This window comes from Orbicella franksi, chromosome 11 (assembly GCF_964199315.1).
Source record: "Orbicella franksi chromosome 11, jaOrbFran1.1, whole genome shotgun sequence".
Classification (NCBI taxonomy): Eukaryota; Metazoa; Cnidaria; class Anthozoa; order Scleractinia; family Merulinidae; genus Orbicella; species Orbicella franksi.
The window spans coordinates 24,329,690-24,355,617 of NC_138155.1; the positions used below are offsets into that span (position 1 = coordinate 24,329,690).

The 25,928-nt window shown below is 37.5% G+C and overlaps 2 long non-coding RNA genes and 1 pseudogene across 2 annotated transcripts in view; 1 reads left to right on the forward strand and 2 right to left on the reverse strand.

The window, feature by feature from the left end:
• LOC145460456 (uncharacterized) overlaps window positions 1-25,928 on the forward strand; it is a 247,800-nt gene that overhangs the window by 160,447 nt on the left and 61,425 nt on the right. The gene's annotated exons all lie outside the window — the stretch shown is intronic.
• LOC145460462 (uncharacterized) lies at window positions 1,649-10,160 on the reverse strand. The gene is made up of 4 exons (XR_014039851.1): window positions 9,804-10,160; window positions 6,504-6,572; window positions 6,309-6,373; window positions 1,649-2,440 (listed from the first exon to the last, which is right to left on the reverse strand). It is a non-coding gene; the product is annotated as an uncharacterized LOC145460462 (long non-coding RNA).
• Window positions 20,579-24,071, reverse strand: LOC145503369 (gamma-aminobutyric acid receptor subunit rho-1-like; annotated as a pseudogene).

The following is a 25,928-nucleotide window of genomic DNA, read 5'->3' on the forward strand; positions in this document are numbered from 1 at the left end:
GAAACCGTCGCTATTACCCTATTTCTTTTCAAAACTGCAGTTTCAATTTTCTGATACATCTAAAATGTCATTGCTTTTTCACTAAGAGTATTCACTATTTCAGTTTTGATTTTCAAAACCTGATTCCAGTTGTCTGATTCTTTGAAAATTTTATGGCCATCATTTGTATTCACTATTACATCTGTTGTCACGAACGTAGCTCCAATTGTCTGATTGCTCTAAAATTTTATCGTTATCGTTTGCTACGGACAAAAATTTTCAAAACACTTGCCATTCGCTCTATTGCTTTTCCAACTAACTTAAATTGTTCTAAAATTTTATCGCTATCGTTTGCTACAAGAAAATTATTCAAAACACTTGTTGCATTACTTTTCAATGTTCTGATTCATGTAAAATGATTTTGCTTTCGTTCGCAAATGACAAAGTTTTACACCAGAAGCCATAGGATATATAGATACATTTTAAAGCTTGATAACCAGACATTAACCTTTAACACCTCGCTGGAAGTTGTTTCTAGAAGATAACGAAGCAAGCCATGAACAGTTTCTCTTAAATTGGCCTATTATTTGTCGGGTATTGGTTTTTCATCTCGGCTAAAAATCACGGAAGTTGTAAAAATTTTAAAATTCTAGGACTAGATTGAAGTTTTCGCGGTTTTTTAATGTTCGTTGGAGTAATCGGATTCCTGGCTTGCCTTTGCTATCTTCTTGAAATATATTGCATGATGATATCACGTTAGATAGTTAAGCTGTGAATGACGGGCAGCTAGAAACCTATTTACCGAAACGGGAAGAGCAAGATAAAATTTGTACAACTGCAACGTTTCTACACAACATTGAGAAGGTGACGACGTTTTGGAATCGCTATAGTTAAGAGAGTTTATATAGTTGGGGCTCAATTTACCCGACTATATAAGCTTTCTTAAATATATCGATTTGGAAATGTTTTCACTCTCTCGATGTTGTGCAGAAACTTTGCTGTTGTACAAATTTTTAACTTGCTCTTCTTATTTCTGTAAATAGGTTTCTAGCTGCTCGTTGTCTTACGGCTTACTATTTAACAAGATGTCATCATAGAATATACCATCTTGAACACAAACAAATGTTCACTGGATTCAAAATTTTCCGTTACTTTGTGTTCAAGATGGTATATGTCAAAAATGTTTTGGCGGGAAAAATTCAAGGGGGTACCCCTTTAAAATTTTTGTCCGCCCGTATTTTTTCTAAGTCTTTTGGCGGGAAAATTAATAATGTTTAAACAGATGTTAACAAGAAGTAATTTTTTAAAAAAAGTTGGCGCATGCGTATTACAGGCGCCCGTATTTTTCTAAGCTTTTCGGCGGGAAAATTAAAAAATTTTGACAAGGGTTACCCTTAGAGTAAATTTAGACAGTCAAGACAATTTTTCAATTTTTTAATAAACAAGAGAAACTGATTTTGTACAAAGCTAACTCGACGAGACACGCTTGAAATATGTCGACAGAAACTTAGCAACCAATGTTTTTCCAAAATTATGGTTCAAGAAAACTTTCATAATTGCTTTTGCTTAGGACAATTTGAGTAATCCACTCTGAAATTGGTCTGTGAAAGAAAACTAGAAAAAAAATGTGATTCTAACCACGAAAGCTAACTATAAAAATTTTCTCGAGGAAAATCAAAGAATTTCGAAGCTCACAATACGAGAACTCGGTGAATCATATGAAAGAAACGTACGTGACTATTGAACAACTGTGGTGTTGCGCTACACTAACGACCGTTGAGAATATGTTAATAAAGTTTTGCACGGGAATTATTCAAATTCAGGAAATGTTGCCGTATTTTAACTGCTAACTTAAAAAAATAAAGAAAATAAAGTTTCGTTTGGTACCCTGCTGCCTTGTTGTTTATCTAAACAAGCCAACAAAATATCAAAAGGCACTTTACAATCTTTATTTGTTAAATTAACAGTTAAATCTCCCGTTGCAATGCCGTGTATCGAAATTCCCGCACAAGGCCTTATTAACATATTCTAATCGGCAAATAGTGTAACGCAACACCACCGATGCTCAAGAGTCACGTACGCGTCAGTCACACAATCCACCAAGCTCTCGCATTGTGAGCAAAGGCAAAAGAATAAAACTGCATCGAACTTTGTAAAGCAAAGCTAACGAAACATGCCCTACAAAACGTAACTGTACATCATTTTTGGGCCGGTCCTTTTTCATAGAAAGCTTTCGTGTTTTGTTTAATTGTGAGCTGAAAACTCCGATCCTGATGTTTAGTCCACGAAAAAAATCCTATCTTACACGTCCTATTTTTTCGGCTTGAAAAAATCTCTCAATCTGTCTTACTTTTGTCCCTTATGAGTTAGGTCTTGTCTGTAGTGTCCTGTCTTCTTAAATTGCCTCCAGTGTCTTGTCTTTGCCTTTATCTTCCCTCAATTGTCTGGTCACTGAGAAATCCTGGAAAAAGAAAGAAAAATTAAATGTTTGATTTTTACACTGAAGCTTTGTATATTGTATATTGTATAATGTATTTTCGCTTTCTTTGCAACTAAGTGAAGCCTTCTTCATCCTATCCCATATACATTAGCTACAGAATTCTCGTATTGATGGTTTTCTTTACTCTCATCACCTGTTTGCTTGACAATATACGGATTTTGTGAGGAGAAATTGGATTCCAATCACTTTTGTAAGCAAATGGATCAGCAAACCTCAACAATTACATTATTTGCAGTAACTATGCCTATAGCCTGGGTACATCCGCCCCCCTGAAATTCTTAATTTTCGTTGCTCTTTAAACAGAGAGGACCAAAGTTGAATTTGATGACTGGCTAACAGACGAAAGCACAGGCTTCGAAGCCAACAGTAGAAGTGCTAGTTGTAATATTAATTAACAACAATGCTATTTGATTCAGTAACTTTGCTGTTGTTGTTGTTGTTATTGTTGTTATTTAAACAGTTACCCAGCTGAACATTAACCAGCCTAGACAGCAATTTCCACTGAAAAGCTTCCCTTTTGTGTCTACAATGTTTGCAATAAATGTACTCTCTCAATTTACTTTGGCTTGGCCAACCTAGTAAAACAAAGTACCGGGTATCTGGTGACGACACAACATTTCAAAGGGAATTGAGGTATGCCCCAAATATTTGAAGGTATTCCAACAAATTTCAGCTCTAACGTGAAAAAGAAAATTAGAAAATATATAGTTCTAACTGTCTCATGAATTACACAGTTCAGCTGATATTTGCCAACCATTTTCTCTTTCACCATACAAAAAACCCTTTCACCAAAAAAGCGTATTTTCTATATTGGGAATATGTTAAGAATTAGCTCTTCGTTTCCCCTGATTTCAGTGAGTCATCAGGTGTTAAAAGAAACATGTTTAGATCAGTGAGTGATAATTCTCAGGACAGTTTGAGGTTATCTTTTAGATGAAAGAAGGATGCTTAGATAGCATGATAGCACAAAGGTTTGGTAAAATTTAAAGTTGATTGATATTTGACAATATGAATGCTCATGTTAAAAAATGATTTCTCAATTAGTATTATTTGGAAACATCTATAAGTTGTCAAAAAACATGTTGAGATCTAAACATGAACTGGAGTGATGTGTCGGTTGTCAATATAATAAATGTATTTATATTTAGACAGGAAGCCACATCAGCCTTAGCTGATTTCCAAGCAGGTCCTCCATCCTGGTGGAATTGGAATTTGGAGATGTTACGTTTTGTAGAGGGAGCAGAACCGGAGAACCTGGAGAAAAAACGTCGGAGCAAAGCGAGAACCAACAACAACCTCAAACCACATATGGCACCTAGCCCGAATCAAACCCGGGCCACATTGGTGGGAGGTGAGTGGTCTCACCACTGCGCCAACCCTGCTCCCCCAACATTGTAGTAATGATTTAGTTATCGTGACAAGATTTGTCAGTTACAAATTTAGGTCACTTGACAATAATATTATCGACTATAATGCTGCGACAAAAACAGGACATGCCCTTCAGTTACTTTCGAACCGTCTGTCAATTCCTGGTAAGGATTTAGCAACTGAAATATGAATGGTCACTTAAAATTTCAATCCACCTGTCAGTGGTCAATACGGATCTGTGTCCAAAAATAATTTGTCAGTTAAAATTTGCAATCATCGGTCAGTTGATAGTAAAGGATGTTGAGATCAAAACATGATTTTCTCAGTTAAAATTTGCAATCACCTATCAGTTGTCAGTTAGGACATTGAGATCCAAACATGGTTTTGTCAGTTAATATTTGCAATCATCTGTCAGTTGTCAGTATGGATGTTGAGATCAAACCATAATTTTGTCAGTTAAAATTTGGAATCATCTATCAATTGTCAGTACACAGGTCGAGATCAAAACATGATTTTCTCAGTTAAAATTTGGAACCATTTATCAGTTGTCAGAACTATCTATCAGTTGATCAAAACATGATTTTCTCAGTTGAAATTAGGAATAATCTATCAATTGTCAGTACACAGGTCAAGATCAAAACATGATTTTCTCAGTTAAAATTTGGAATCATTTATCAGTTGTCAGAACTATCTATCAGTTGATCAAAACACGATTTTCTCAGTTGAAATTAGCAATAATCTATCAATTGTCAGTAAGGACATTGAGATCAAAACAAGATTTTGTCAGTTAAAATTTGGAATCATCTGTCAGTTGTCAGTTAGGATGTTAAGATCAAAACATGATTTTCTCAGTTAAAATTTGGAATTATCAGTCAGTTGTCAGTAAGCACATTGAGATCAAAACATGATTTTTTCAGTTAAAATTTGGAACAATCAGTCAGTTGTCCGTAAAAACATTGAGATCAAAACATGATTTTGCAGGTTAAAATTTGGAACAATCAGTCAGTTGTCAGTAAGGACAATTTTGGAATCATCTACCAGTTGTTAGTAAGGATGTTGAGATCAAAACATGATTTTGCAGGTTAAAATTTGGAATCATCTGTCAGTTGTCAGTAAAGATGTTGAGATCAAAACATGATTTTGCAGGTTAAAATTTGGAATCATCTGTCAGTTGTCAGTAAGGATGTTGAGATCAAAACATGATTTTGCAGGTTAAAATTTGGAATCATCTGCCAGTTGTCAGTAAGGACATTGAGATCAAAAAATGATTTTGTCTGCTTTTAAAATTTGGAATCATCTGTCAGTTGTCAGTAAGGATGTTCAGATCAAAAAATGATTTTCTCAATTAAAATTGGGTGTCTGGATAACCTGAATAGCAAATAGCTAATAGTCACGAATAGCTAGCAAATAAGTCCCAGATAGTGAATAGTATCTGTATCAGCATCCGCCGATAAATGCTCTTGCTCCACGTAATTAATTTCAACAAAGCCAGATCAGTGCTGAACTAAAGAGGCAACTATCGATGACTATTCATCACTATTCATCACTATTCGCTACTGTTCACCACTATTTGCACTATTCAAGACTACATGTATTTGCCCTATTCATACTATTTGCTATTCATGGCTTTTCGCTATTTGGGTTTTCCAGACACCTGTTAAAACTTGGAATCATCTATCAGTTGTCAGTATGGATGTTGAGATCAAAACATTGTTTGTGAGTTAAAAGTTGGAACCATCTATCAGTTTTCAGTATGGATGTCGAGATCAAAGCATGATACCAGTTAAAAAATTTGGCATCATCTACTTTTGTATCAGTTGTCAAGATGGATATTGGGATAAAAAACCATGAATTATCAGTTAAAATTTGGAATAATCTGTCAGTTGTCAGTAATGACGTTAAGATCAAAGCATGATTTGTCAGTAAAATGTAGGAGCCATCTGTCAGTTGTCAATTATTTTCTCCTTACAGTTTCGATACTTTATCAAGCAGATGAGTGATGAGAATAAAGAAAATCAGCGACTAGGAAATATTGTACAACAAATTTTCAAAACTCACCACCCCAAAGTATTGCAATAAGTGGGGAGAATACATAATTATTTTGAGCCTGGGCAGTTCAAGGCCTGTTCAGTTTATGAAGGTCAACATTTTAGAACCTTACGGGAAACTAGACATTTTTAAAAATTGACTAGATCTACACATTAATTACTTGAAGTAAGGCAAAGAAGACATCCGTTAAGCTGACAAATCCTTGTGAACAAACTCATTGGTCAAAGAACTTCAAAGTATTTTTTGTCCAATCAAGGAAAGGCATGGCTTGACACCAATGAGTGTCATAATTAACCAAATTTCTGAAGACTGAATTCCACCAGGCTACAAGTATAATGTACACTGCACCTGTTCCTCGAAGTGATTATTTAAAAGTATAGTCCACTACAGATAAAGAAAAACCTTGACTGACCTGCCATGTCTGATGTATTTCACTTCCTCAACTGATCTTGTGGTGTTTATGTGTTTCTTGTTTTCCTTAATAAGAGATACAAACATATTGAGTTACTTGTGATTTCTTACTGTTGGTATACTTTGGCATAATTAAAACTAATAAGAATAGTTACACTTTTGAACACCATTGCAGATACCAGAAATATAAACTGACCTGATCTAGCTACATCTGACTCCTCCATTGATCTTAGTTGTTCTATGTTGTTGTTTGCTTCTTGTTTGCCTGACAATAAATGAAAAAAATTCAATGAAAGAGTCCTATCAGTAGCTGTTTACTTTTGAGTAAAAGTCATTACATGCAACATTGAAAATAGCATTAAAAATGCTATGTTAATAAAAGTGATCATTTGAACAACAACTTGATTTACATTTTTCCAGCAACCCATAATGCATTGCCTTCTCCAGGTAAATAAGCTCATCATTCAACCTTCTCAGCACATTGCGATCATCTAGTCTTCTTTTGAGTGACGTCTTAAACTAATTTATTATCTGGCTTGTTCTTGTAGCCGATATACATGCAATGCATGTTCTGATTGGCTAATCATAGGGCATTATTCTCCCGTAATGCCTACGGGCCGATTACAGGCTTGAAATCACAAAAGAAAAAGCCATAAATTATAATAAACAACTTGTCAACCTCGAACGTTCCGTCTTTATGGGAAAATCTCAAACCTCAACCTTGCTGTTTGACCTCGCTATCGCTCAGGTCTCGGTCTGAGATTTTCCCATAAAGACCTCACTCTTGTTTAATAAGTAGTTAGTAATATTTATTAGTGTAGTCAATGTTCCAAGCTTTTGCAGATTCACAACATCATTGACTTGACTTTACTAAACACAATAGTTTAACACCCCACATAAAAGAACACTAGATTGTGTGGTTCCAGAAAATATCCATACCCCCACCATGGAGGGAATTGGAAATTCCGGAGCCTGGGTGAGGTGGTGTGGGGAGGACCAAAGACCCAGGAAATTCCGGAAGGGAGGGGGGTTGGATGCTTGATTTAGTTTCCAGATGCCCTTTGATTCAATATGGTTTCAAGTATCAATCTAGCTGTTCAAAAATCATTTCTCGCCAGCCATTTAGTAGGTCTTTCACATGAAAAAATAGTAGCTTGAATACTTGCATTTGAATCGCATAATATTTGAAATAAATTTTCTTTCTTCAAAAACAACTTTGGAAGTTAACGAATGAGAAGAACGTACGTTGCATGGAAATGGCTGTCATTACTTGTTACCAGTCTACATAGAGTCATCTTGTGGACCAAAAAGCACTGGTGACTAGCCTAGTTTATTTTCACATCAGTCTTCGAAGCTGTCAAGTGGCAATCGATTTCTTTTCTGAAAATTAGTTTCTTTATAAAGGTAGAAATGATGTTACGATTTCACAAACTTGGGAATTTCTTTTTCTTCTTTATCTCTGTCTGTTTGTATGTAATTTTGCTGTAAAATTGGGTTTCTTTGCAAGTGTGTTAGCCAGCGCTTTCATTTGAAGCCAGCTACCGCCAGAGCTCCAGCAGCTGTGAGTCATCAAGTCACCGGCTACTTGGCTGTGTTTGTCGACAAAAACTTCAAAAATGTAACTCTTACAATATTTACTGCCTACCTATTTCTCAATTCAAATAAACTGAAGTAATATATCAAACACGAAAGACCATGTTTGACCACATTTCCAACACCAAGAAGAGAGTTGAAAATATGACACGCAATGGAGTATTTTTGACGAACTTCGAGGTGTTTGGAAATGTGGTCAGATGCTGTCTTGAGTGTTTGACATATCTTCTTAATCGAAACTAAAACTAAGGAGAAAACGGAGAAATAAAATCGTAAAAATCTATGCTAATTAAGATTAGATATCCAAACACCGTCACAGTCATGATTTCCTTTGTTTAAACTTGATGAATTATTACTGAGTTTGAAAAAAAAAAAATTCTTACATTTGCCTTGACTGCTCATGTACATAAAAACCTACATATGTATTGAATACGATTACAAATTGCAAAACATTCAGCCATTTTCAGCAGTATCGTAATAAAACTTAACCTCGCTTTGAAACTATTACCATGTGGTTGGTTGACCAAAGATGGCAGCAAAGTGTGCTCCTGTATGCAGTCTGGAAAGACTGATTTGTTTACATTCTTTTGAAAGAAATCATGTACCAACACAGGTATTTGAATAAATTTCTTTGAGTTTGGAATTGTTCTTTCATAAACCTATTGTGTTCTTCTTTGCTTACGGATGAATATCAATAGCACAAAATGATACACTTCATTCCAATGATGAAATTTCGCCACTCAACCCAACTGATTCTAAAACTATACGGTCTGAAGTCGCAGATAAGACCTTGTCAACTTCACAATTTTTGGGAAGTTGTGAGCCATGCAAAGGGCCATCAATTGAAGAAATGAAAGACTTTATTTGCTCATCGTTTGGAAATTCATTTGACAAGCCTGTTCAAAGTTTTTACACTTGCAGCTGTGAAGGAAGCCGATGTACTTCGGTAACTCAAACAGAGATAAATCATTTATGGGCAGCAAGTGAAATAGATCGGTTCCATCATTCATCATCAACTTTACAAACTGATGTCCAGAAAGCTGGAAATCGTATTTCCAAGAGTTTAAATTTCAAAATTTTCTGGGGGAGCATGCCCCCAGAGCAACCTAGTGAAGGTGGCCTTACGGCCACCTATATATCCTGAGCCGCCTACTTTTATACTGGCAGAAATCTACTTCAAATGTTATTGAAAGCACTGCGTAGCAATTGTTTTTGCAATAAAAGTATGGTGTCAATTTCATCCACACTCATCCTATCAGTCCTCAAGCGGAAATTGTACCGCATTTACAAAAGGACTTACATGTAGTTGTATCAGAAGGTAATTTGACAAGTTACCATTTTATCTATTTCCTTTTAAAGCATGTTTAAATAAATTGTTGTATGTTTTCTTTGTGTGTATCTTCAGATGTTACAATGAATTGAAAATAAACAGCAGTGACATGAAAAAGTGTTTGGAGTATTTACTGTAACTTAATTAACACACTTTCTTGCCAAAACTATTTTTTCCAGAGGGTATGAGGAGTATACATAATACTTGTGGAAATTCCGGAGGGGTGGGGGGAGGGGGGGTACTTTTGTGTTCAAAAAATGGAAATTCTGAGGAGGAGGGGGGTTTACATGAAATTCCCTCCGTGATGGGAATATGGATATTTTCTGGAACTACACATTATCCAGTACGCAACTGAAGAGCAACCTTCAATGCTTACATTAAGATAAGTTAACACTCATAACATGGGAGTCCTGGGATCTTTCCACTAAGATAACAGTGTCATGTTCAGTAATGGTGTTATACCCTTTGTCAATTCTCAACAGAAAGAATTCCAACTGGTACTACACCCTATTGTAGTACTTGTAGCTGCTATGTAGGGCTGCTATCATATACAGTATATACACACAAAATCACCTTTTTAATAGCTTTATCTGATGTCCACCATTGGCCTTTCAGTACTCCAGCCCTGCCAATTTATGCTCATGTTCTTCATGTTTTATCTGATAAGTAATACAGACATTTTGATAAGCGACATACTGTCTACAATGTACTTTTTCAAGTAGAATATCTAGCATCATGTGTAATGTTCAAACAATCAGTCAGTTGTCAATCAAGTAGATAAGTTACTATAACCCAATGAAAAGTTTACATTAAAATAAGGGTTAGCCCTTTATTCAGATTATTGTTGGGAGGGCGGGGAGAAGGGGACAAATTCTGAAAAAGAAAGAGGAAACATTTGAGGAGAGAAAAATGTCAAACAGGCATGAAAAAAATTCCTTGCATGGCTTGAAGGAGAACTAATAGTATGCAGTTTAAACAAACTACATGTAGGAGTAGTTCCTCTTTCACTTAGTCCCTTGTCAATGATGCAAAAAAAAAAAAAAAAAAAAAAAAAGGAAAAAATGGCCTTGTGAAAACCTGGGGCAAGAAGTCTAAGAAAGGAGGGACTACCGACAAAGCCAGAGAGTTTAAATTATGTGTTGTTCTCATTATGCACAAAGATTATTGGCTTATGACAGGAGCGTTGACAACGTGTTGTCAATATTCAAGATACAAGTGACACCTTGTAGGAATGTTTATCTTGCCTTCTGAAAACACAGTAGAAAGCATTAAAAACTGGAGCAAACAGAAGCATTGGAATTGTAGCCTGTGCATAAAGCATTCCCGAACAAAGAGCTTTTCTGCATTCTTGCCGCGGGTAAATTGGAGGAAGAGCAAAAATTCGGCGAAGCAGGGGGTCATGGGACGAGAGAGGGAATGTTTGCCCGCAAACCCATTGATTTTGAAAAATGACAGCTGGTTTTCACGGTTGAGTTCATTTATTGATTAAAAACTTTGTCACCGAGCTAAAATCACAAACATGATTTTGTCAGTTAAAATTTGGAATACTATCACTACTGAGTAAAGGATGTTGAGATTGAAAAATGATTTTATATGTTGAAATTTGGAATCATCCATCAGTTGTCAGTAAGGACATTGAGATCAAAGCATGATTTCCTCAGTTAAAATTTGGAATAATCTGTCACTTGTCAGTCAAGGACGATCAAAGCATGATTTGTCAGTAAAACTTAGAAGCCATCTGTCGGATAATTTTCTCCTTACAATTTCAATACATTATCAAGCAGAAATGTGATGAGAATAAAGAAAAACATCAACTAGGAAATATTGCACAAACAAATTTTCAAAACTCGCCACCCCAAAATATCACAATAAGTAGGGAGAATTCATAATTATTTTGAGCCTGTGCACTTCAAGGCCTGTTCAGTTTATGAAGGTCAACACTTACAAACCTCAGGAGAAACTAGACATTTTTAAAAATTGACTAGATCTACACATTAATTACTTCAAGTAAGGCAAAGAAACCATACTTTCAGTTGACAAATCCTTGTGAAAAAAAAACCTATTGGTCAAAGAACTTGAAACTATTTTTTGTCGAATCAAGAAAATAAATGGATGTTTCCAAATAGTCTTGACACCAAGGAGTGTCATTTAACCAAATTTCTGAAGACTGAATTCCACCCTACATGATTGTATAATGGTATACTGCACCTGTTCCAAAACGTGATTAAAATTATAGTGAAACACTAGTCCACTACAGTTAAAGAAAAACTTTGACTGACCTGCCATGTCTGATGTATTTCACTTCCTCCACTGATCTTTTGGTGTTTATGTGTTTCTTGTTTTCCTTGATAAGAGATACAAACATGTTGTTGAGTTACTTGCAATTTCTTACTGTTGGTATACACTTTATAGCATTGTAAATCTAACTGATGGAATTATAAACAATTATTGGATGAGGTTTTTATGATATCCAGAATAATCAAGGTTGAGGTACTGTAGAGGTTATCAGGCTGAGGCTGATAACCCTTACCGGACCTTGATTATTCTGGATATCACAAAAAGGAATCTTATACTGTTTTATTATACATTGAACAAAAAAAAAATAATGGAAGTCATGTTTTTGCTTCTTCACTGATGGCAAGCATCACAAAGCATGTGAACTTTGCATGATTACCCACAGAAATTGTGCACTGCGGTCATACATGACATGATTACCCATGATCTTGAGTGTCCTTGACATAATTATTGTATAATCTGCAGCTAGATGATGTCACAGGCGCCAATTTTCAAAATTTACTGTACGCTTTCTGCCGATACAGTTGCTCTCGACAGTTGGAGGTGACTTTGTCATGATGGCGAGGTCATTAAGCTAGAAATTCAAATCCTGTGGCCAAGATAATTGGTTACGGATCAAGACGGAGCAGAAATGGAAAGCAAGAGCTGGAAAACCAGCGATTCTCGGGCAGTTAAGATAAACCTTGGAACCTTGGGAGAAAGCAAATGGGAAGAAGAGTTATCGACAGCTGCCATGAGGCAATTTTGACGAGATTAGACCATTTTTGTGGAATTTACAGAGCTTTGAGTGTGGGCCATTGGGCCAGTGGGTCACCTGCCTTTCGTTTCTCTTTAGGGGAAGCAAACCACCAGAAAGTAAAACTCGCCTAAATGGCTCTAAACCACCTCCAGGAACCCAGAGACATCAAAATAACGCAATGCAAACATAAAGTAAGCCATTTTATTCAAATTATTTTCTACACATAGCACTTAGAGTAATTTTCAAAGCATTCTCATACATTGTCTTATAAATGGCTAAAATTGAAATGCAATTGCCAACAGCAAAATGTCACGAATTTCTGGGCTGCCTGTGGTACTACACGCAGTACTTGTAGTTGTTATGCAGAGTTGCTAACTCCCATACATGTGTATATATGAACAAAATTACCTTTTAATAGCTACATCTGACATCCATCATTGGTCTTTCAGTACTCCAGCCCTGCAACTTTATGCTCGTGCCCTTCATGTTTTATCTGATAGGTGATACAGACATTTTGATAAGCGACATACTGTATACTTTTTCAAGTAGAATATCTAGCATTACATGCACATTGTTTGAACAATCAATCAATTAATCAATCATTCAATTAAATTTACTACAAACCAATGAAAAGTTTACATTAAAATAAGTGGTAGCCCATATTCAGATTACCGGTATTATTCATTGTAGTCACCATCTGTCTTCTCATTGGCTAAAGGCCTACAGTTAATTCTGGGAAAAAGCGCAACCTACAGATTATTCACTAATCTACTACCAGATTAGTGAATAATCTGTAGGTTGCGCGTGCAAAGCATGATTTCGAAGACCAGTGTCAAGTTCACGGACAGCGAAGTAAGAACATGGCTTGTCAAAAGTATACTGTGTTTGGTGCTATAATGCGTTTGTCGTTATTTTCTTTAAAACAATTTTTAATAAAACAATTATTAGATTCGGTCTTTGTGACACCCGAAATAATCAAGGTCTCGGTTAGTGTTATCAGCCTCAGCCTTCAGCTTAGGCTGATAAGACTTACCTTGACCTTGATTATTCTGGATATCACAAAAACCTCATCCAATAATTGTTTATTATTGTTGGGAGGAGGGAGAAGGGGACAAATTCCGAAAAAGAAGAAAACATTTGAGGGGGGAAAAATTAATGTCAAACAGGCATGAAAAAAATTTCCTGCATGGCTTGAAGGAGGACAACTAATAGTATGCAGTTAAAATAAACTACGAGAAGCTCCTCTTTCACTTAGTCCCTTGTGTGTAATGCAAAAGAAAACGCCAAGGAAAAAAGGGCTGCGTGAAATCCTAGGGGCAAAAACTGCAAGAAAGGTAGGGACTACCGACAAAGCCAGAGAGTTTAAATTATGCGTTGTTCTCATTATGCACAAATATGCACGATTGGCTCATGCTAGGAGCGTTGACAATGTTTCGACAATCTCACCCTCCGAAAATACAGTAGAAGGCATTGAAACAGGGGCAAATCAAAGCATTGAAATTGTGTTTCATAGACCACAAAGTTGTTGTGATTCTGCCAACAGGCTTTGCAAAGAGTTAAATTTGTCAAGAGTTTTGTTTTGCAAAGCTATCTGTCTCCAACCCAAATGCAAGTACAGTATGTAAGAACAAGTCAGTGAATTGACTGACAGAGCAGGGAGTGACAGAGAATGATGCAGAATGCATGATGGGGTTGATTTCTCTGCCTTTGTCAGTACTCATTCCTTTCGCAGTGACGCTTCTCATGGCTTGCCCTGCCATTCTTTTCAGAAGGTTTCCTTTTGCATTATGCACAACAAACTAAGCAAAAGACCGGCTACTCATGGTCTACATGTAGTTAAAATTCATGTACATGTATTCCCTACATCAATGATATACTGTGAAGGCCAATCCCAAATTATACTTTTAAACCAGGGGCTCTTTGCTTATGTTACATGCATAAGCAATTTCCAATCACTTTCTACTACCAATAAGAACCAAATTAAAACTATTAATAATTTCCAGGGCTAAGACAGATATCAAAAAGTAAAACTGACTGTCAAAACACAGCAGTGTGGATAAGTTACCACTGCATACTCCACATTTTAAGCTCCTGTTTCATCTTTACAAATTTGACTTGTGAAAAATGCAGCTTAGAAGCTTGCACTCCACTTAGAAGCTTGCACTTTATTATATGAGGTATTAGGTATGTACAGCCCCAAAGGCTATGGTGTTTTAGCCATTTTGGTCAGAAAAAGGGTATCGATATTGGCCATTTTGGTCTCAAATAGGGTATGGTTTCTGCACTCTAGTCCTGCACTGGCTAGAAGAAGCTACTCTTTCATCAAAAAAGCCCTCCACAATGCCTTCAACATTGGTCTGATATAGGGAACTAATTATGAGGCAGGTCTGAAATAGGTCTTAAATACAGGGCTTCTGATATTTTGCACAGTCACGGAGCTGCCAATTTCAAGTAAATCTGTAAAATCCTGCGAAATTCACAAAACTCGCGAAATCCGACAAAATTCGCTAGAAATCTTACCAAAAACTTGTTGGTACAACATGTTTGAAAGTCATCTTGGCTGTTGGGGCTGCTTAATTGCTGTAAACTTACTAAATTACCTTGAAACTTCGTCACTACCGAGTAAACAACATTCCAAAACTACAACGTGTTCTTAGATTAATGTTGCGAAAAACTGGGCAGCAGGCATGAGGTAAAAAGCTTTGTGATTGGCGCATTTCTAGAGCGCACTGTTCTTAAAAGAGCAAATAATGTTCTTTGTTAAAAATAACCTCGTGGTCAAACATAGAGCAAACCGCAACAGTACAGTACGAAAGTCCAAATGAAGAACGAGAATCAAACATACCGTATTTCCTTTGTGTAATACCAGTAGGTTTTTGGTGTTGCTCAACTGGTTGCCTCAGATGTTGAAAAAAATCAGGAATCAATGTAAACAGAACTTCGTAGATGAGGCAAACAACATGCAATTGGATAAAGAAGATATTCAACGAAGCAACTTGATAGTAAATATCTAAGCGTAACTCTTGTGTTTTTAATATCCTGATTCTCATTTGTTTTTATTGTGTTCAATAAGCTTACTTGTAAAGTACGATTTCATAATTATTGTGGTACGAAGCCTAAGTAAAATTAATGCTCTAAGAGTGCCTAGTTTCGTTAAAAATGTTCCTCAAATCAACACAAAGCCAATCGCTTTCCAGCGAAATTTGCCCAGATAACTCCCGCAAAATCGGCCGTTTTTTGCCAATAGTTTTTCAGTGAAATTGGTCTGGAAAATTCCCACAAAATTCCTGCGAAATAGGCTGTTTTTTTCCGTGAATTTGTCCCTGAAAATTGCGCGAAATTTGACTTTTTTTCCGCAACCTACCAGAAGCCCTGTAACTAGGGTATTGCATTTTTCGTCATGTTATAAATAGTTTCTAATAAAAAACAATTTCAAGAAACATGTAAGCAAGAACATTAACGCAAGTAAAGTAACATGACGTTTCAACTACTTCACATCATCACTGTCAAATGAATACATTAAAAGTAATGGCAACACATATCTAAAGTACTTAGCATGTGAGAAAATCAGTTAGCAAATGTGACATGAAAACATTCAGGTAATTAAGAGCCACTGCCTATAAATATGGAGAATCTGACGACAGGTCGGAAAATTCAGATTTTCTTTTATTGTATCAAAAAGACCCTTTTGGTGAACTATTTTAAGAAATATACTGTCAAAGTTCCAGCAAGTTCAAATTTTTGTGAAATCTAGGAAAGTTCAAAATACTGATCAATCAACCAAGACGGCCGATGGAATTTATGCAAAATTGCACATTTTCAACAGGCCAGTACAGAAAGAAGGGAACTTGCCTGGATTTCATATTCACACAGTTTGTAATTTACACTTTGATCATTCCTCTGAGCTAAAAGTCATCTTGAAGTAAATACGTTTTGTCTACTTCTTGGCCGTTTGAAAAATACAACTATCGCAATTTAATTTACACGTAAAATTTCAACTAATTTTAGAGGGTCATGACTCTTCTAGTATACAAATTTCTTGACAAATAAAAGGTTCTAAAGAAAGAGCTATGCTATGGGTATACCATATCTAAATGGCTAGTTTGGCCCAAGAAAGTTAAGTGTGCTAGATGAAAAACTATAAAGCGTATTTTGACCAATTGCGCCATTTTTGGACAAGCGAGCAAGAACTTCGATTTTGCAGTCATCTTTATAAACATAATTCGACATGTTTCATAACACAAATTATTTGTAAACATCGTATTTTGTAAACTAAAGCAGTACTTTAAATAATACCTCAGTATAAGCCTTGGTTATAGTTGACACAGTCCTCTAGAAATCAGCTGCCCAAGCAGACGATTTTGGCAAAATGTCGGCCTTCAAGGTGGAATGGTGGTCCTGCATTCAAAACTTGAGCACCTTTGGCAAATAAATGGACATCGCTACAGTGTACTTCTTCCTTAGTTATCTCTTGTTATTAGTTCTCTCTTTTTACTTTAAAATAGGGGAACCAATCTCAACTGCAACGATTAATATAATGTTTGCTTGGAACGAAACGCAAGTGTACATGTAATGTCCAGTGTAATGTTTGTGTACACAACATTGTTCTCTTTGTCATGGTGTCATGCTTTCACCACAACAACATATCTAACACGCTGGCTGACCAGTCACAGTTTTAAACTGCTGCATTTGATCTTCTTTCTCTACATTGTTTTAGAAAAAGATACATAGGGAAAATGGCCAAAAAAAAAGTGGCGAATGTTTCTTGGTTTTATCTGTCAAATTTACGGCAATCTTGGATTGTGAAACTCCTGTTCATGACTTTCTGGTCTGTCACAATAGTCAAGTTGTCTTCTCACGCAGATTCCTACAGGACTTTGCCATCTATAACTAAGGCCATTTCTGAGGTACGTATGATTTAAATTATTGCTTACATGTGTGATACACAATGTCAAAGAATAATTTGTGTCATGAAACATGTTGAATTATGTTCATAAAGATGGTTGCAAAATCGAAGTTTTCAGCTCAGTCCTCTAAAAACAGCACAATTGGTCAAAATACCCTTTATAATTTTTCGTCTAGCATGCTTAATTTCCCCGGACGAAACTAGCCATTTCGATATGGTATACCCATAGCATAGCTTTTTCTTCAGAACCTTTTATTTGTCAGGAAATTTGTATACTAGAAGAGTTATGACCCTCTAAAATTAGTTGAAACTTTACACTAAAATTAAATTGCAATAGTTGTATTTTTCAATTGGCCAAGAAGTAGACATTGGCCATCTTGGTTGATTGAGCGGTATTTCGAACTTTCCTAGATTTCACAAAAATTTGAACTTGCTGCAACTTTGAAAGTATATTTCTTAAAGGTCAAATGAACCAAAATTTAGACATCTTTTCTTCAACCATTTTATAGTGATGAAATGTAAAAAAAACATGTAAAAGGAAACGTACGGGGAAATTTTTCTTTCTGAGCTGTGAAAAGGAGTAAAAAAGTTAAAAATACGAAGACAGCTGATGGTTTCACAAAAACGTTTCCAAAATGACTGCGCACTTTAACGGAAGGAATGGAACTGAGACTCTGCTTTGTGACGTCATTGTCGTCTTGAACAGTGTCGCATTTCTGCTTCTTATATTTCTTACGTCTTACGTGGGGAAGGTTTTGGAACTAAATACAAATCTTATTTTACTTGGGAAATGGCCGAGGAGTTCGCCCACTGTTCTGCGGGCATTATTTGTTTGTTTTTCGTTGTTTTTTTGTCCAATAGCCGGCTTACAATGTTCCATAGTGAAGTTAAAAATCGTCGGTACCGAGTCTTTCTCAACTACAAATTGATGAAGCTTGAAAGAGGTCCCAACAAACTCCTTACTACAAGATTTTGTTTGAAGTTAACTTCGGTTAAGTGTTTTACACAAACGTGCGAATGCTTCGACGGCATGAAGCATTTTCTTTTCATTTTTATACACCATTCCCTCTTAAGTTTTGGGTCCTGGGGAAACTTAAAGTGCTAACTTTTGATTTTGAGTAGTTTTCCTCTGAAGTTCACTGTGAAGTTGAAACCAAAACAGTTTTCAGTTTCCCGCATTTCTTGGGCTCACCAACAGTGACATCAGAAGTTTTATTTCCGACAATTATCCGACAATTTCCCTGACCGCTCTACGATTATGAAGGATAAAAAACAGTGATTTTAACATTCCAATATCTCCACAATGCTTTGTCCAATTCATTTGAAACTTCAGAACATGTTTACTTTATACTTAATGAACACATTGAACTCAAATGAAAAAAATGTCTAAATTTTGGTTTATTTGACCTTTAAAATAGTTCACCAAAAGGGTCTTTTTGATGCAATAAAAGAAAATCCGAATTTTCCGACCTGTCGTCGGATTCTCCATATTTTCAGGCAGTGGCTCTTAAAACTTTGGCCCAAATGGAATCCGCTTGTGTGTTTAGTTTTGGTCTTTTGTTCTAAATCGAAAGCATTTCAAAGATCAAACATTCGAGTTTGCGACAGCATTTCTTTATGACTTTAAAGTTCTTAATTAAGTTGACAGGTGTTAAACCATGCTCATCCCTGAAATGTCTTCTGATCACTGAATGTTTACGTTCTTCTACGTGTTGATTGAGGTGGCGGCAAGTGTACCCAATATAGTTTGCATCACACAAATCACATGTGAATTCGTATACCACACTTTGCTGGTTTATCAGGGGAGTCATAAATAGTGTAGGGAAATCACAGATTTTTGTTTAAACAGGGTAAGGGTTTTGGAAAGTGGGCCGCACACCAACATGCAATTGCTGTGGGAGTACACCTCCCCCCTCCCCCCCCCCCCCCCCCGCTATAGTTTGCATCACGCAAATCACATGTAAATTTGTATACCACACTTTGCTGGTTTATCAGGGGAATCATAACTAGTGTAGGGAAAATCGCAGATTTTGGTTTAAACAGGGTAAGGGCTTTGGGAAGTGGGCTGTACACCACCACCCAGTTGTTGTGGGAATACAACCCCCAACACCGCCCCCTCCCCCCGCCCCCCCACACCTCGCCTGGTTGCACTAAAAGTGCGAAGAATTATGCTCAATGTGGCTTTTTATGGAACACTAGTTGCGAGAAGGAAAGCTAGTCCCCATCAAATGCAGCAACTTCAGAATACCCGGCCACTTTATTTACCTGTGCCAGTGTGCTTTGAAGAACGAGGTATATAACAATAGTTGCTATTCTTATTCAATGAGATGCTAATAAGTGGCCGGGTATTCTGGAGTTAATCAGCGAACTGTAAACTGGTGAACTACCTCCGAATATCCCGGCCTACGATTTAAGATTTAATGTCGTCGAGGTTTTAATATTGACGAGATATCGACTTATTTTGGCTAAATAAACTTCCCAAAGCATGTGAAATCTTTTCAACTATTTACATACTCAAACGTAGCAATAAAACATGAAGGTTTCATTGTACATACCGAAGATGGTCTGAGACAATATCTTGATGTCGCTTGTTGTTTCTGGCTCTTCAATCTGCGAATTTCCCTCCAGTTTGTTCCACCAGCAAACGTTTGTGTTTTGGACATGTTTGGAAGTATTTCTTGTAAAGTACACAAGGCATTAGGCAAAGTTTGAAGGAAAAAGCCGAACTTCCAAGAACCTCCCGCGGTAAAGGAAGAGCGAAAAATTTGCAATGCAAATTCAAGTTGAGTCCAGGGTTGCCTGTCATTCTTAGCCGGCGGGGCCTTGGCGCGAGGAAAGGGAGGCTCTGGAGATACCGCAGGAGAGGTATGAGAGGTATGATTCTCAGTAACTAAATCAACTTCTTGAAGGGCTGTAGACAGTTGCTGGAATCAAACATTTGTTATCCGACACCAAAAAGAGGATATGTAGCATTGCATTAGTGAGTCTACCTTCATTTCCTCGTATCAAGTCCCGACAGTCCCCGCCGGCTGATAGGGAAAGAAAAGCGTGGAGGGTATGGTTTGAACCTGGAATTTCTATATGACTTATTTGAGAAAGCTTTAACAGAGAATCTAAAGAAACTGAATAAACAAACAAACGATGAATAAAAAACACAAGTAGACAAAGACACAATCGGGCGAACAAAGGACTGAATGTAGGAAAGGATTCTTTTCTGCCGTTTTAAGTGAAATTACGAAAACGCTGCGAGACAATTTCTTGATCCAGTTTCAGCCGTTTTATTTCTCTCTTAAATGAATAAACAATAAACAATCTATAACAACACCACTTCTGGAATAGATTAGTTACAAATTACGGTCCAGGCCAGCTCTTTTTTCTTTTGTTTCAATTGACAGTCACGGGCACCTATCACGACATTTTAATCCACATGGCATTCAAAAAATGATACCAATAAAAGATATTAAAAGAAAATGAAGGCAAAAGGAAAGAGAAAACGCGACACATAGTCAATATCTTTGGCAATCGAGGTGCCGTGTCCTTTGTTCTTGATCTTTATTGCATCCTGTACTTGTCCGCTGTCAGCCATCTCAATGTCATTCCTGTTCTGAGGCAGAAATGGCATCGCGCCATTACTGTCCCGGGAAATTACTTGTTCACTGTTACCAGGAACCGTAATCGGGGACGGAGACCGTAAGCGCGCGCTTTTACTAGTATTGGGGTTGTCCCCATGATATATATGGGTTATTGACCAAGTGTGAGGTCAAGATGGCTGGATATTGGCCAAGTTTTTTTTTTGCGAGTTTATGGACCGAGACGGAGTCGAGGTCCATAAACTCGCAAAAAAAGAACGAGGCCAATATCCAGCCATCTTGACCGAACAAGCTTGGTCAATAAAGGATTTATTATATGGCTTTCGGGGAAATTTTTCTTGCGGGACACGGCGGGTAGTCCCGAGCGGGCAAGATAGCTCCATCTTGCCCGCTCGGGTAGCCAATCACAGCGCAGGATTTGATTCATCTTGCCCGCTCGCGGAGCTTGCCATATAATAAGGGACAATAATTCTATTTTTAGAACAAATTGCGCCATCGCCTGCGGCACACGCGCGTACATACTGCGAGGATTTTTGTGGATGTCGCGCGGGGGAAACGGCGTCCGAAATTCCCGAAATTTTTCATGTTTTTAGCCCACAACTCAACGCGTTTACGTCTGTTGGAATTTTTCTTAAGTATTTTCGTCGTAAGCTGCTCCAGTTTGAGTGAAGTAAGACAGTGTCGAATTTAGGTATGTTCCGCGTTAAGCTTATATATATCGCTGACCAAGTTGTGTTCCGACGGATGCTTCTTTTACATGAGCTGTACATTAGTCCACTTTAAATTTCACATATGTTGAAGATTAACAGCTTTTCCATTACACATCAAAAAACTAGCTGGATATATTTTGATATAGCAGAGCTTCAGGACTTCATAGTTTCCTAGCTCCTCTTGCCACACGCTTGCGAGGAATTTAATTGCCAGTCTATCGCGACTGAAAAGTAAAACAAAATAATTGCTAGTTTGGTCAGTTTGAGGTTCGCCTGAATTGTAAGCAACGCTTGATGTTTCATCAAGGCCCAAAAACGTTACGTCCGTAGATACTGCTCAGCTTTATTCGTGTAAAAATCCAGTAAATTCTCTGTTGTCGATGAATGAGAGCGCCCGCCGATGCGTGTTTTGTAAACATGACAAATTGTACTTCCGCCGCACTTTCGTGTGAAAGCGTACATCGAACTCAAATAATAACTCTATAGTTTTTAAATATGTTTAAGATTGATAAATGTTTGAGAACATATTAAAAGCTAAACTGAAAATATGTGAATAAAGCAGAAATAATCAGCAAAGTTACGATGACGCTTTCTTTAATCAACTTCGAATAACGATTTCGATTTTGTTGATCGAGTTATCAAAACTCCTTGTCTATTTTCATTTTCGCAATGTAAAACTTCACTATGCTTATGTTGAAGAAACACACATGATATAGCCTTTTTTGTGTTCGTGAAACTTGTTGCAGCATCTCAGCACAAAAGACAACTAAAGAAATCTTTGTCAAGATTTGTTGACAATTGAAAACACCGACTCGGACTTGAAAGTGCACGAGCTGCACTATGCAAATGAGCTAATTGTACGCGTCAGACTTTCCTTTCAAAAACTTTTGCAAACTCACCAAACAAGCAGAAACAATAAGAAACCATCAAAACAGGTTTTGGTTATGAGTAACCATTGTCTGAGAAACTCACAAACTAACTCGATACCAGAGTAGAGAGTTTTCTTGCTATATTCGTAAGTCAGAACAAACGCAAAAACACACTCGTAAGCTTACAACTAGCGCGAGCAGATCTTATTATTCATTCCCAGCGCGAGATTGACGTCTTGTTTTCGACCCTGAAAAACCCACCTTTTCCATTAGCTCAGAGCATAGAACTACATATAAGCACCCTGGTTCGTATTCCCTGCCTTATTCCCTGCCATCGCTGTGAAAAATATGCAAGATAATCTCTCAAGGTGTCTCAACTCTCACCATTTGATCACGCAACGTGACAACATCCCCGCGAGAGCCCCCGACATGTGCGTAGATCCGCGCGGATATATGACGTCAGGATGGCGCAATTTGTTCTAAAAATAGAAAAATTGTCCCATATCATAGGCACGCGCGGATCCCAAGGCTTACGGTCTCCGTCCCCGATTATGGCTCCTGCTGTTACTTAAAATCTTCTCCAAGTTAAAGTAGTCTTCGTTTCTTTATGAACTTCACTTCATATTCGTCTTCCTTCATGAGTGAATTCTGTAAAACAAGCCAAAAAATGTAAACAAAACATATCACAATCTGGTAGCTACGAACAGACGAATTAAACTATGTGTGAAAATCGTCCCAACGCCTTACGTTTTGGACCATTCTGTGGGCCTTGGATGCAGCGAACTGGGAATCGATCTTTAAACTTTGTTTCATGTCGTGTTCTTGGGCAAGACGAATACTTCTTTCTATAATTACCGGAACCCATGTGTCCACATAGATGTGTACTCAGGCGGGGGAGGGGCAAGGAGATGGGTAAAGTTTTACAAGTTCCATTGCTATAGACCCAAAAGTAATTAGCAGCACTAATAAGCCAGTAGTCTCGTAAACTAGACCCGAGGGGACTCCTATATAAAAGGGACGGGGGGGGGGGGTTCGTCGTACCTTTTAGGGGTTAAAAAGGCGGTTTTCGTGCCTCTTAATAAGGTGTTCATCCTCAAAAGGCCCACAGCAGGAGCTTTTGCGATACCTTTTTGGGTATTGAGCCGAAAAAAATATGACAGGAGATAATGTATTGTTTAGAATTGGTACCTCTTAGGGGTGAAAAACATTTTAGGCCACGCCCACAAAGCAGGATCTTGGTACCTCTTAGGGGTTGATTGTTTACGAAATTTCCAACAAGCACCCCCGTCCTTTTTATATGAGAGTCCCCCTGGGAAACTAGATCGCTTCCCTTGTACTTACCTCTGTCATGCCTCCCTCAAGATCTGCGGACTTGACACAAGTTTGATCTTTAGATTGTTTACTTCTCGGACGCAATATGTGCACAAGAACACACTCCAAACAACACAAGAAACACAAATAGAAAGGAGACAATGAGATACCAGTCGATAGCTTTGGCATAACTGACTCGTGGAAGAGCTGTATTAACAGAGCCCAGTAGAAACATTATAGTGAGAAGAGTGGTAATACCCAGTCCTACTCGGCCATCCATGTAGTCCGGGTCCAACCAGAACACAATCCAACTGATTGCGACCACAAGGGTGTCTGGGACATAGACTTGATTGATGTAAAAGCCGATACGTCCTTTAAAGTTGAACGTCACCACGAGTTGTGTGTAATTTCCTGCAGAGTGAGAGAGCAGTTTGATTAACGGTTAGAAATGATGCGATGTTTCGTTTCGTTACAAAAGTAATCGTGTTTTTATTTTTTAACACGTAATTGTTGAATAATACAATAAACGACTAACCCTTAGCTTGATCAAACAGTTGCTTTGAAAAATATTAATTTCTTTGCATTTTGGGTAGAGTTGAGCTTGGAAAAAATAACTCATGATATCATAAAAATTAGTGAAAGATTTCAACCAGGTAAGGCGTGGTGTAGTGGATAAGGGGATTCACTTCAGGGCGAGAGGTTGCAGGTTCGAGTCCTGGTGGGGAATGACTTGTCAAAAAGAAAATTACCTCACAAAAAAAAAAAAAATCAAAAAAAATCAAAAAAAATCGTAGAGTTCGGGTAAGTTAGATAATAATAAGTTGGAGGGAAATGAACACCGGAGAGAGAAATAAGGATATAACAGGGGTTTCCTCGAAGGGGAGAGTGCTTGAGGAGGGAGACCTAAAAAGGGGAATAAACCAAAGGGAGCAAAAGAAGGGGGTTTTGCAGTAGAGAGCACTCATTTTCATTATTTTGCAAAAAAAACGAAAAAAAAAAGAGACACCACTGGGCAATATATCTACTTTTTTAACTACATAAAAAGGAGATAAATCATTCGGAAATATTCCTCAATGTGTGCTGCTCGCAAGTTGGTTGCTGTTAGGAAATAGTCGTATTTCATTGTAGTAAACTGATAAGAAGAAAACTCTCGCCAATGTTAAACTGATAAACCAGCTAACATGTACGCTTAATTTAAGCTTATAATTATGAATAATCATGATAATTATGAAGCAAGATACGTAAAATTCAATTTTACAAAATAAAATAAACAAAAATAAATTGGTATCAGCTCGAAATATATAAATGTTATTTACCGGGCGGGAGGTCCGTGTGGGAAAAATTTGTGCCTGAGGTCTTATTCGAAGGCCTCGGGCCGTACTCAAGACCAAGGGCACAGGTTTTTCCCATACGGACCGACTTAGCCCGGTAAATAACTTATTTATTTCTTTTTGGATGTCTTCTTTTTAAAGTGGGAAAAGAGATAGGAATAAAGGACATCACGTAACTTCCCGCGTGCTTACAAAGCACCCAAGACCAAAGAAAATAATGTGAGCACGATTTTCAGCGCTTGGCTTTTATTTATATTGAGGCGTGAATACACACATAGACGTAAAAAGAAAAAAGCCATGCAAAGTTATTGAGATGAAAATCACCTGTCAAACGTCAAAAGTGATGTACGACGCTGCAGCTGTTAAAAAACGCATGCTCCTTGTGGCTAAAAATATCGATCGAATGTTGAACGACGTGAACACGGCGAAGTTTACCGTTCCTGACAACTTAAAACTTGTTTTACTAGCGATGAATTTGACAAATCTAACTGTCACGAGGAAACTTCGACCTCATCTGAATCAGAGTCATCTGAAATAATAACGTGGCGTTTTCGCGGCCTTGACTGATGCTTGGATGTGTTCGCCACCGCTGGAAGGTGCACACGCACTGTTGAATGAAAAATAAACGTGCATCCCTCGATGCTTCTGATGTTGGAACCAGTGAAAAAGTCAGAGAAGCCTTGTTCTTAGCCCAAAGAAGCTTGCTTTTCTTCTTGCTGTTTGAATGGCTCTAGTTTCCAGGCTTTGACTGCTGGTTTAACTGGTGCAGCGTTTGAGAAGATGGGAAATTTCTTCTTGCCGCTGCTCAAAACCAAAGACATCTTGCGCTGGTGTTCGTCTGAAGCTCTCTTATAAGAATCTAAGCTTTTTAGATTCTTATGCCCACTCAGTTGTGCTCCATAATTAACAGGAACCTCAGCATCCATCAGCCTTGAAATGCACGTTTT